The 12,430-nt window shown below is 36.1% G+C and overlaps 1 pseudogene; it reads right to left on the bottom strand.

Annotated features, from left to right (window-relative positions):
* Nucleotides 1–7,170: 7,170 nt before the first annotated feature.
* On the bottom strand, nucleotides 7,171–7,840 carry LOC112907106 (succinate dehydrogenase [ubiquinone] cytochrome b small subunit, mitochondrial pseudogene; annotated as a pseudogene).
* Between the last annotated feature and the right edge of the window lie 4,590 nt (nucleotides 7,841–12,430).

Here is a 12,430-nt window from a genome sequence, read left to right as displayed (position 1 = left end):
TCCAAGAATACTTTATCCAGCAAGCCTTCATTCAGAATAGAAGGAGAGTTAAAGAGTTTCCAAGACAAACAAAAACTAAAGGAGTTCATGAACACTAAATCAGCCTTGCAAGAAAGATTAAAGGGGACCTTTGGAGTGAAGAAAGATCCCTAAGTAACAAAGGACAGAAAGGAACACAGACGATCTATAGGAACAGTGACTTTGCAGGTAATATAATGGCACTAAATTCATATCTATCAATAATTACTCTGAATGCAAATAGACTCATGGTGCCATTCTTCATCAGAAGAATGAAAAAAAAAACAACCAATGTCCATTGATATGCTACTTATAAGAAACTCATTTTAGACCCAAAGATACCTCCAGATTGAAAGTGAGAGGGTAGAGAACCATCTATCATGCTAATGGACATCAAAAGAAACCTGGAGTATCATTCCTTATATCAGAAAAACTGGGTTTTAATTTTTTTAAGATTTATTTATTTGATAGGGAGAGAGTGCAGGAGAGTAAGGCAGAGGGAGAAAAAGAGAGGAACTTAAGCAGACTCTGCTCTGAGTGGAGAGTCTCACACAGGGCTCAAACGTATGACACTGAGACCACAACTTAAGCCAAAATCAAAACTCAGGCACTCAACAGACTGTGCCATCCAGGCACCCCAAACAAACTAGATTTTAAACCAAACACTATAACAAGAGATATAGAAGGGTACTAAATCATAATAAAGGGGCCTACCCAAAAATGAAGATCTAAAAATTGTAAATATCTATGCCCCTAAATTGGGAGCACCCAAATATGTAAGTCAATTAATCATCAATTTCAAGAAACTAATTGATAACAATACAATAAATAGGGAACTTTAACACTCCACTCACAGCAATGGACATATCATCCAAGCAGAAAGTCATCAAGAAAACAATGGCTTTGAATGACACCCTGGACTAAATGGACTTAACAGATATATTCAAAACATTTCATCCTAAAGCAGTAGAATACACATTATTTTCAAATGCACATGGAACATTCTCCTGAGTAGATCACATACTGTGTCACAAATCAGGCCTTGGCAAGCACAAAAAACCTGAGATCATGCCATGTATATTTTCAGACTGCAATGCTATGAAACTTGAAGTCAAGTATAAGAAAAAAATTGGAAGGACCACAAATATATGGAGGTTAAAGAACATCCTACCAAAGAATATATTGGTTAACTAGGAAATTAAAGAAGAAATTAAAAAATTCATGGAAGCAAATAGATATGAAAACACAAGAGTCAAAAACTTTGGGGTGCAGCAAAGGCAGTGCTAAGAAGGCAGTACACAGCAATACAGGTATATCTCAAGAAATAAGCAAAGTCTCAAAAGCCCAAAGCCAGCAGAAGAAGGGAGATAATAATGATTAGAGTAGAAATAAATGATATAGAAATTGAAAAAATTATTAAAAAGATCAATTAAACTAGGAGCTGTTTTTTTAAAAGAATTAACAAAATTGACAAATCCTTAGCCAGACTTATTAAAAAGAAAAGAGAAAGGGCCCAAGTAAATAAGATCATGAATGAAAGGGGAGAGATCACAACCAACACCACAGAAATACAAACATTTTTAGGAGAATATTATGAGTAACTGTATGCCAGCAAATTGGGCAATCTGGGAGTAATGGATGCATTCCTAGAAACATAGAAACTACCAAAACTGAAACAGGAAGAAATAGAAAATTTGAGAACCATAATGAGCAAGGAAATTGAAGCAGTAAATAAAAAAAAAATCTCCCAAAAAACAAGAGTCCAGAGCCACATGGCTACTCAGGGGAATTCTACCAAACATTTAAAGAAGAATGTTCTTCTGAAACTGTTCTTCTGAAACTGTTCTACAAAATAGAAATAGAAGGAAATCTTCCAAACTCATTCTATGAGGCCAGCATTGTTTCATGATTCCAAAACAAGACAAAGACACCACTAAGAAGGAACATTATAGACCAATATCCCTGATGAACTTGGATGCAAAAATTCTCATTAAGGTACTAGCTAATTGGTTCCAACAATACATTAAAAGTATTATTCACCATGATCAAGTGAGATTTATTCCTGAGCTGCAGGGATGGTTCAATCAATGTGATACACCACATTAATAAAAAAGGATAAGAACAATATGGTCCTCTCAGTATATGCAGAAGAAGCATTTGACAGAATACAACATCTTTTCTTGATAAAAAAAAAGAACCCTCAAGAAAGTTGGGATAGAAGGAACATATCTCCACATCATAAAGGCTATATGCAAAAGATACACAGCTAATATACTTAATGGGGAAAAACTTAGGGCTTTCCCCTAAGATCAGGAACATGACACGAATGTCTACTCTCACCACTGTTGATCACATAGTACTAAAAGCCCTAGCCTCAGCAGACAACAAAAAGAAATAAAATAAATCCAAATCAGAAAGAAAGAAGTCAAACTTTCACTCTTTGAAGATGGCATGAAACTATATGTAAATCTGAAAGACTCTACTAAAAATTTACTAGAATTGATACAGGAATTCAGTGAAGTTGTAGGATATAAAAATCAATGTGCAAATATTTGTTTCACACATCAATAATGAAGCAGCAGAAAGAGAAATCAGGAATCAATTTCGTTCACAACTGCAACCCCAAATCATAAGATAGCTAGGAATAAACCCAACCAAAGAGATAAAAGGTCTGTACTCTGAAAACTATAGGACATTTATGAAAGAAATGGAAAAACATTCCATGCTCAAGGATTGGAAGAGCAAATATTGTTAAAATGTCTGTACTACCCAAGCAAGCTACACATCCGATGGAATCATGTTGAAAATAACACCAGCACTTCTTCACAGAACTAGAACAAACAATCCTAAAACTTGTATGGAACCAAGAAAGACCCCAAATAGCCAAAGTAATGTTAAAAAGAAAACCAAAGTGAGAAGCATCAGAATCCCAGACTTCAAGCTACATCACAAAGCTGTAATCATCAAGAAAGTCTGGTACTGGCCCCAAAACAGGCACATAGATCAATGGAACAGAATAGAGAAGCCAGAAATAGCCTCACAACTACATGGTCAACTAATCTCTACAAAGCAGGAAAGCATATCCAATGGAAAAAAGTCTTTTCAACAAATGATGTTGAGAAAATTGGACAAAAACATGCAGAAAAATGAAACTGGACTACTTTCTTACACCATACACAAAAATAAATTCAAAAAGGATGAAAGACCTAATTATGAGACAGAAAACCATCAAAATCCTAGAGAACACAAGCAGAAATCTCTTTGACCTTGGCCATAGCAACTTCTTACTAGACATATCTCTGGAAGCAAAGAAAACAGAAGCAAAAATGAATTATTGGGACTTCATCAAGATACTTTTCTGCACAAAAAAGGAAACAGGCAACAAAAATAAAAGACAACCTACAGAATGGGAGAAGTTATTTGCAAATGACATAGCAGATAAAGTGCTAGTATCCAGAATCTACAAAGAACTCATCAAAATCAACACTCGCAAAATAAATAATCCATTTAAGAAACGGGCAGAAGACATGAACAGACATCTATCCAAAGAAGACATGCACATGGCTAACAGAAACATGAAAGATGCTCAACATCACACCTTATCAGGGAAATACAAACAAAACCACAATTAAACACCACCTCACACCTGTCAGAATAGCTAAAATTAACAACTCAGGAAACAACAGACATTGGCAAGGATACAGAGGAAGGGGAACCCTCTTGCACTGTGGTGAGACTGCAACTGGTGCAGCCACTCTGGAAAATGGTATGGAGTTTCCTCAAAAAGTTATAAATAGAACTACTCTATGACCAGCAATTGCACTCCTACGTATTTATCCAAAGGATGCAAAAAGGCTGATTTGAAGGGGAACATACACCCCAACATTTAGAGGAACGATGTCTACAATAGCCAAAATACAGAAAGAGCCCAGATTTCCATTGGCAGAGGAATGGATAAAGAAGATGCGGTATATGTGACAAAGGAATATTACTCAGCCATCAAAAAGAATGCAATCTTGTCATTTTTAATAATGTGGATAGAACCAGACAGTATTATGCTAAACAGAGTAAGTCCATCAGAGAAAGGAAACTATCATATAATTTCACTTATATATGGAATTTAAGAAACAAAACAGACGAGCATAGACTGAGGAAAAATATCTGCAGATCATATATCTGATAAACACTTGTATCTAAAATATACAAATAATTCTCAAAACTAAACAAGAAAACAACCCAATTTTCTTAAATGAGCCCCAATTTGAACACATATTTCACTAAGGAACATATATGGATGGCAAGGTAGCCCATGAAAAGGTTGTCAACATTATTAGTTATCAGAGAAATGTAAAGTAAAGCCACCATGAAATACCACTTCATACTTATTAGAATGAGGAAATTTAGGAAGAGTTACCATAACAAATGTCAGCAAAGATTAAGAGGAACTGAAATTTTCATACAGTGCTGATGGATATGAAATTATTTTGGAAAACAGTTCAGTACTTCCTTAAATAATTAAAAAATCTATATGCTTGTATGGCTTAGTAGGTTAAACATCTGACTTGATTTGGACTCCAGTCATGATCTCAGGTTGTAAGATGGAGCCCCAGGTCAGGCTCCATGCTGGGTGTTAAGCCTACCTAAAATTCTCTCTCTCCCTTTCCCTCTGCCTCTCCCCATCACTCTCTCTCTCTCTCTCTCTCTAAAAAAAAGAAGAAGAAGAAGAAAAATTAAAAATTAAAAAAATTAAAAACTCACCTACCATTCAATTCCAAACTTTCCACTCTTAGCTATTTACCTAAGAGGTCTGAGAGTATATGTCCACATAAACACAAAGGTTCATAGTGGCTTTATTTGTAATAATCAAACACTGAAAACAATCCAAATGTCCAATACCAAAATAGATGAATGAACTATTGATTCATTCATTTTTTGAGATTCATTTAACATAAATGAATCTCAAAAAATTACACTCAATAAGAGAAGTTGATGCAAAAGAAAAGAAAAAAAAAGGAAACAATCTGATTTCATTTATATAAAACTCCAGAAAATGAAAATGAATCTATAGTGATAGGACAGATAATGGCTGCTAGGGTGGGTTGTTGGCAAATGGGAAGGATTGCAATGGAATGCAAAGAAATTGGGAGAATGTTGACTCTCTTGATTGTGGGGATGGTTTTATGGGTACATACATATGTCAAAACTTACCAAACTGTATTCCTTGAATATGTTAAGTTTATTGTATGCCAATTACAACTCAATAAAGCTTTTTAAAATTAATTCAATTAAAAAAATCAAGTAACATATAGTGTAGTACTGGTTTCAGGGGTAGAATTTAGTGATTCATCACTTACATATAACACCGAGTGCTTATCCCTGTATGTCCCTTCCCTAATTCCTATCATCCATTCAGCACATTCCCCCATCCTCCTCCACTCCAGCAACACTTACTTTATTCTCTATAGTTAAGAATGTCTTATGTTTTGCCTCCCTCTCCATTTTATCTTAATTTTGTTGTTGAATGAAAGGAAAGGACAGAAACAAACTCACATGCCATTATTCCTGGAGCCAAAAACCTTAACTCTCCTTCCTCAAAGTCATCATGCTGGCTTCCTTGGAAGAAATATTTTCAATCATTAAGTTATAATTTACCCATCAGGGTTTTTTCTTTGTTCCACAGAAATGTCATAGGTTTGATTATCATAACATCATAATTATTCTAAAAATCTGAGGTGTCATTATCTTCTTGCTTTTATCTATGAATTGTAATTTTCATATTTGGAATATTACTTTTTATTTTCTTTTGTCATTAAGTTGGCAATAATGGTAGTTGATTATACAAATACTCTACAATTAAAGAATAAAGCAAAAACATCAGTATAAAGAAATACTCTATCATTAGGAGCTCATTAAAATCTGCTATTTTAAAATATAATAACACTTTTAATTAACTTACAATGGACTCTTCAATTACAATGAATTAAACTCTTAGATATACATTAAAGTCCTGCTAAGCAAATCAATTAAAATTACAGGAGTCAGAAATGACATCCTGACGTTAATAACACCTTATATTATGAAATGGCTAGGTTGAGGAGAAACAGAATTTCTTATTCCATTTCACAGTTAAAATAACTGATTTTTGCAGTAAAGGGACTGGATCAGGCATCAAAAGACCTGGATGTGGAATCCACCTTTACTTCCTGCAAGCTATCTACCAGGCTAGATCTGACTTTTTTCTTAATATAACATTTATTTTTTAAAAAACTTTATTTTCATAGAATATATTTTTACATTAGAGAGTCCTACAGTGAGAAAATTATAATTTATTACTTATAGTTTTATATTTGTAGACAGATTATTTTAGGACAAGTAAAATAAACACATTTGAGGACTAAGTCTCTGATTAGATTCTGTAATATTTTAATACATCTATTAGGGGACCTCTTCCCTACATGGAACTTCTCTATACTCAGAAGCTCATCAGGCTCTTCTTCCTAGGATTTAGAAATTAGTCATGTGAAATATCACTATTTCCTAATTTTAAAGTTTCTCTAGAACATGTAACTATCAGTAACTGGTATCAACTGAACAGAGACGGACGTTTTCAAAAATTAAACACTGACTAATTTTTTGCAGAGTCTTTACTTATGAAAGCTTTCCCTTTCTCCATCATTCCCAGGACAAATACAGAAGTTTGATCAGGTATTAAAAGCATTAGGGATCCCTGAATGGCGCAGCGGTTTGGCGCCTGCCTTTGGCCCAGGGCGCGATCCTGGAGACCGGGGATCGAATCCCACGTCGGGCTCCCGGTGCATGGAGCCTGCTTCTCCCTCTGCCTGTGTCTCTGCCTCTCTCTCTATCTCTGTGTGACTATCATAAATAAATAAAAAATTAAAAAAAAAGAATAAAATCTTTTAAAAAAAAAAAGCATTAAAGCTGAATTCCCTTATAAAGTTTGATAAGCTAACAGGCAAAAGCTCATACATAGTGGTTAGTTATGCTGTGAGTCTTGTAAGTAGCTGAGAACAAGGAACTCAGTCTCCAAATTTCTTGGATACAATTCCTCTCAAGTCTTTTCCTCAAAGACTGAATTCTAAAAATAACCAGGTGATTAGGAGAAGAGGTTTTGACTTATCTGTTATTTCCTCCTTACTGCAAGTTGAGTAGAATGACAAGCCAGAGGCAAAGAGGTGTGCAATCAATTCTCACGGTATTAAGTCCAAAAGGCCAGAGCTTCCATAGCATGGCAATAGCTTTGCAGATACTCACATCATCATAGTTGGGATAACTTAGTCCAGCGAAGATTAAAGCTGAGAATACCAAAACATCTGCCCTGGCGTCTGCAAAGTATCCCCTCGAACATAGTCTGTAATCATTTGTCAAAGGTCCCAGTAACTATGGAGAGGAGGGCAGCAGCCCGGGGTAGTCATTGCACAGCCAGGATTCAAATAAGCAGCTGAAATTAGGCTCAGGAGCAAAACATTAACAACCCTCTAACCAGTCCTGTGGAATGATGCAGCCTTGGACCAGAATGGTGGTTGAATGACAGGTGAATGTACTGTGTCCTACACCATTCTGGGGTAAGTTGATCCTGGAGAAATGCTAAGACAGGAGCAGGTATGACTGCTGGGATTAAGAGGAACAGAGCTCAGCCTTCTTGCACACTGCACAGGGCATTCAGCCTCCAGAGACTTGCTGTCTCTCTCCTGAGGGCTGGAGGTCCTAGGATTGACTTTTTTTTCCTCTCTAGAGTGAGATGGGGAGGGCTGAGGTGAGAGGGAGAGCATCCCAAGCAGTGTGGGCTGATGCAGGGCTCCATTGCGCAACTCTGAGATCCTGACCTGGGCTGAAATTAAGAGTCCAAGTGCAACCAACTGAGCCACCCAGGGCACCCTTAGGACTGACTTTTAAAGGATGCAGGCCTGCCTTCCCCTTTTCCTAGTCAGAATCTGGTTGAGAGCACAGATTCAGAGTCAGTCTCTTAGGTATTTATTTCCTATGTAGCCTTGGGTAAGTTATATACATGTATAATCATCAGTTTGTCTATAAAATAAGGATAATAAAAATAACATCAATTGTATAGGGTTGTTGTAAAGTTTAAAATACAGAATGCAAATAATATGTTTAATATAATACTTGGACAAAATAATTATTATTACTACATCACATGCTTTCATCTTAGAACATTGTTATGGAGAACCAGGATTCTTCTCTCCATCCCTTGCTCTCATAAATGATTACATTTCTGAGAAAGTGGGCAAGAAGTACTCTGTGGACTGTAAAAGATACCTTTCTGCTACAACAATGATTTTTTTTTATTGTTAGCATCTCTTGAACTTCTGGGCTAATTCTTTATATAAGCTGTTTTCAGATTCTCTTCTGTTTTACAGAATTTAACAGGGGTTGAGCAAGCAGGCCAAACTCAGAGATCATTTATTCAGCTGCAAATAAGTTCCCACTACAATTTTATTTAAAAATAAGATAGTGGATAAAGTATTCTCAAAATATTTTTGATTTTATTTCTTAGTGCTAATATGTGCTACTATGGACAAATAATATTTGTCTCTGCTCTGCATTATGCTCTTAGTTCAATCTAAAATTCAAGTATATAATTCAAGTATATTTGTGGGTGCAATCGTGTGTGGGCAAGAAAAGGCCCTTGATTGTTCCTCCTCTCCCATTTAGGTAGCACAATAAACCAAAGAAATACCAGAAGGGACAGAGAAATAATCTTTTATTAATAAGACAATGACTCATGAATATAATAGCAGTCATTAGATTTTCAAAAATGTATAAAAACATGTTTTAATTCCTCATCACTTAATATGTGTAAGACAGGCATTCATCTATCTGATGCAAGGAACATCTTTTCTTTCTGGAGGATGTTTGAGTCCTGTTGATGCTGTGTGACCAGCACACTTGGCCCAACTGCCTGCACCTCCAGAACATGGATTCACCTGGTCATTGGCCATAGCCTCTCCAAAGAACTTGTTCATATGTTCCTGCTCTGTCCCAGATCCCTGCCTCTGTTCTTTCCTGACCAATGTCAGAGAGTAACCCAGAGTAGTAGAAAAGCTCTTTATAGACAAGAATAGGTGGAATAAGCAAGGCCAATCAGATTTTCTCTTTTTTAAATGGACAGGGAAGTATGGAGAGAGGAAGGTCCAATCAGTTTCAGGAGAAGGTGCTGAAATGAAGGGGCAAAGAGACCATGAGGGAGCTGGAAGTTTGAGTCACCAGAAACTGCAAGAAAAAGAAAGCTCTTTAGGAAAGAGCTTTAGGTGTGCAGGTGGAAGAAATAGGAGTGTTACAGTGATAAGGAAGCTGAATGATCAGAGAATGAAGATGGCACATCCTACTGCTGCCTTAATCCTTAGTGACCTGCTGCTGAGATTTCTGGCACAATTATGGTTTTTAGTTTTGTGCAAGGCCCATTGACACCCTATTCCTGAGTTCCTATGAGATTCTGCCTCCCTTATTTCCATGTTTATCATTATTATCAAAGCACCACATTTTCTTTCTATTACCCAAGTAACCTAAATAACCTAACAGCCATATTTCTATACAAGAGTCAGCACTGTCAAAAGGAAGATCCTCTATGGTGCAGTGTAAGTCAAATGGCCTCATTGGATATTAGAATGTGCTTTCATGTCCTGTTTTGTGTTGGGTTCAATCTGGTTCCATGGGGGAATGGTTCCTGAGGCTTTTCTGGGAAGAAATTACACATGTGCCTAAGTCTGAAAATTATAAATTTTCACAGAGACTCATCTTCATAACCTTCTTTCATGACCAGGAAGTAGTGTAGATATAAAAAGCTATTTTACAGGGAACACAACATGGACAGTCCTTGGCAGTACAGGACTATAAAAATGGCCATCCAACCTGGAACTATGCAAAGAAGAACAATCAAAAGGACTCTTCTAAAACCTTTAGAAATTTTTTTGTAACATCAAAATTTATTGAAACATAAAACATTAAAATATTAAATATTAAACATTGTATTTTCAAAGATTTTTTTTTTTATTTGAGAGAGAGAGAGCATAGGTAGGGTGAGGGACAAAGTTCAAGCAGACTCCACACTGAGTGCACAGTAGGACATGGGACTTGATCCCAGGATCATGACCTGAGCCAAAGGCAGACACCTAGTCAACTGAGCCACTCAGACTCCCCTAAACATTAATGTTTTCAAATGTAATTCAAATTTTAAAATTTAATGTTAATGTAATTAAACATTGCATTTTAATTTCTTAATTATATTTTAATGTAATTAAAATTTAATATAAACTATTAACATTAAAATTTCAATTAAACTTTAATATTTGTTGAAACATTCAATTTTGATGACACATTAAATGTGTAGGGACATACAGTAAATAATAAAGTGTATACTATACAATAAATAAAAAGTACTGGGTAACAGTTTTTTGTGAATTATTTGTTTAAAATTAATTTTGTTATGATTTCAAATTTACAGAAAAAATGTAAAACTAGTATATGGAACTTTAGTCCATTGTTTCCATTTTACCCTATTTGCTTTCTCATTATTACTTTTTCTCTTTCTTCTTTCTTCCACACTTCTTTTAAATCATCTGAGAGAAAGTTTGGGACCACTCACTGTCTCCAGAGTATATTTTCTTTTTTTTTTAAGATTTATTTATTTTTATTTATGATAGACACAGAGAAAGAGAGAGGCAGAGACACAGGAGGAGGGAGAGGCAGGCTCCATGCCGGAAGCCCGAAGTGGGACTCGATCCTGGGACCCCAGGATGGCGCCCTGGGCCAAAGGCAGGCACTAAACCGCTGAGCCACCCAGGGATCCCCAGAGTATATTTTCTAAGAACAAGGAACTCTGTATAATGATCAAAACAGGAAATGTAATATTGATACTGTTACTAATCCACAGTCTGTGCTCAAGTGTTGTCATCTGTCCCAGTAATATCCTTTAGAGATATTTACCTCATTGCAGGATCCAGTCCAAGACCATGCATTACATTCAAGTGTCACATCTCTTTAGTTTCTTTTAATTTGGAGCAGGTTTGCAACCTTTTCCTTTTTTAACTTTAATTCTTTCCAGCTTTATTGAGGTATAATTGACATATAATATTGTGTGTGTTTAAGGAGTATATTGTAATTTTTTTTTAGATATTTAAAAAGTATTTTAAGAGACAGAGGCAGAGACACAGGCAGAGGGAGAAGCAGTCTCCCCACAGGGAGCCTGATGTGGGACTCGATCCCAAGAACCTGGGATCATACCCTGAGCTGAAGGCAGAGGCTTAACCACTGAGCAACCCAGATGCCTCGATGAGTACATTGTAATTTAAAACATTAGAAATCCTAAGAACTTAAGTGTTTTTATTTCACTGTAAAAAGCTTTCTGGGATCAGTTTGAACAGCACTTGTCTTCTCATGGTGTAGCTTATAATACGGAGTTAGCATCTTTTCTATGTCCTGGTGAACTGTCACAGTCCTTTCTATTTGGATCACTTCTACATTTTATTCTTTGTGTTTTCAATGCTGTAAAATATCCCTATCACATAATTTTATTTTGCCCACCTCACACTTTCTGGGACAACTTTCCTTCTCTTTGTCACAGACGCTTTTCTAATATGTGCCAATAAATTCTGCACTAAGATCATCAAGCTGTGTATCTAGTTTCTCAAGTGACAGCAGTGACAACATTCCCCTGGTCAGCTCTTTCCTCTATAACTCTATTCACTTTCAATTCTTATTTCCCTTTCACTTTACCACTTCTCATTTATTTCTGCATTTTCATCTTTGTTGGCCAATTCTCTTTCAATGATCCATTTTTTGGTAAAATGTCAGGTGGGTTTATCACTGAGAGAGGAAGCAACACAGTTGTGTGGTTTGCTGTTTGTGTGTGACTTGATAACAAATGCTCAGTGACCCATCAGCAGCAGACTTGATCCTGATGCACAGTTATTATTTATGGAGTTGTTTGTAGACTGAAGAGTTAGCAGCTGAGTTTGCCTTTTATGAAATTATTCACAGTCAGTATACCATGTATCTAAAATTCACGCATGTGGGAACTACGCAATGTATGAACAACCTGTGTCTGACCCAAATTTCCATTATCTGACAACTATCGACCACTATTTAAAAAAATGAAAGTGCTCTGGGACAATGGGACATAATACTTAACACCAAGAAGGACCTAGAAATTGCTGACCACGTGACTGATGAGTCAGACTATGCCAAAGAATCAGTGCTATCTAGGATATATATTTGAGCTCTATAGTGTGTTAGCTGCTTTCTGCTAGCTTTTCTATGAAATATGTTAATGTTGTGATTGTCATCTCTATTAGTTGTGTCTGTTGTGGTGGATACAGTGAACCTAGAAATCACTGCTCAGAGGGGACACTTTCTGTGTGAAATACTAAGTACTACATGT

This window comes from Vulpes vulpes, chromosome 14 (genome assembly GCF_048418805.1).
Source record: "Vulpes vulpes isolate BD-2025 chromosome 14, VulVul3, whole genome shotgun sequence".
Classification (NCBI taxonomy): domain Eukaryota; kingdom Metazoa; phylum Chordata; class Mammalia; order Carnivora; family Canidae; genus Vulpes; species Vulpes vulpes.
The sequence above is the reverse complement of the archived record's forward strand: the minus strand, read 5'-3'. Positions and strand labels throughout refer to the sequence as shown.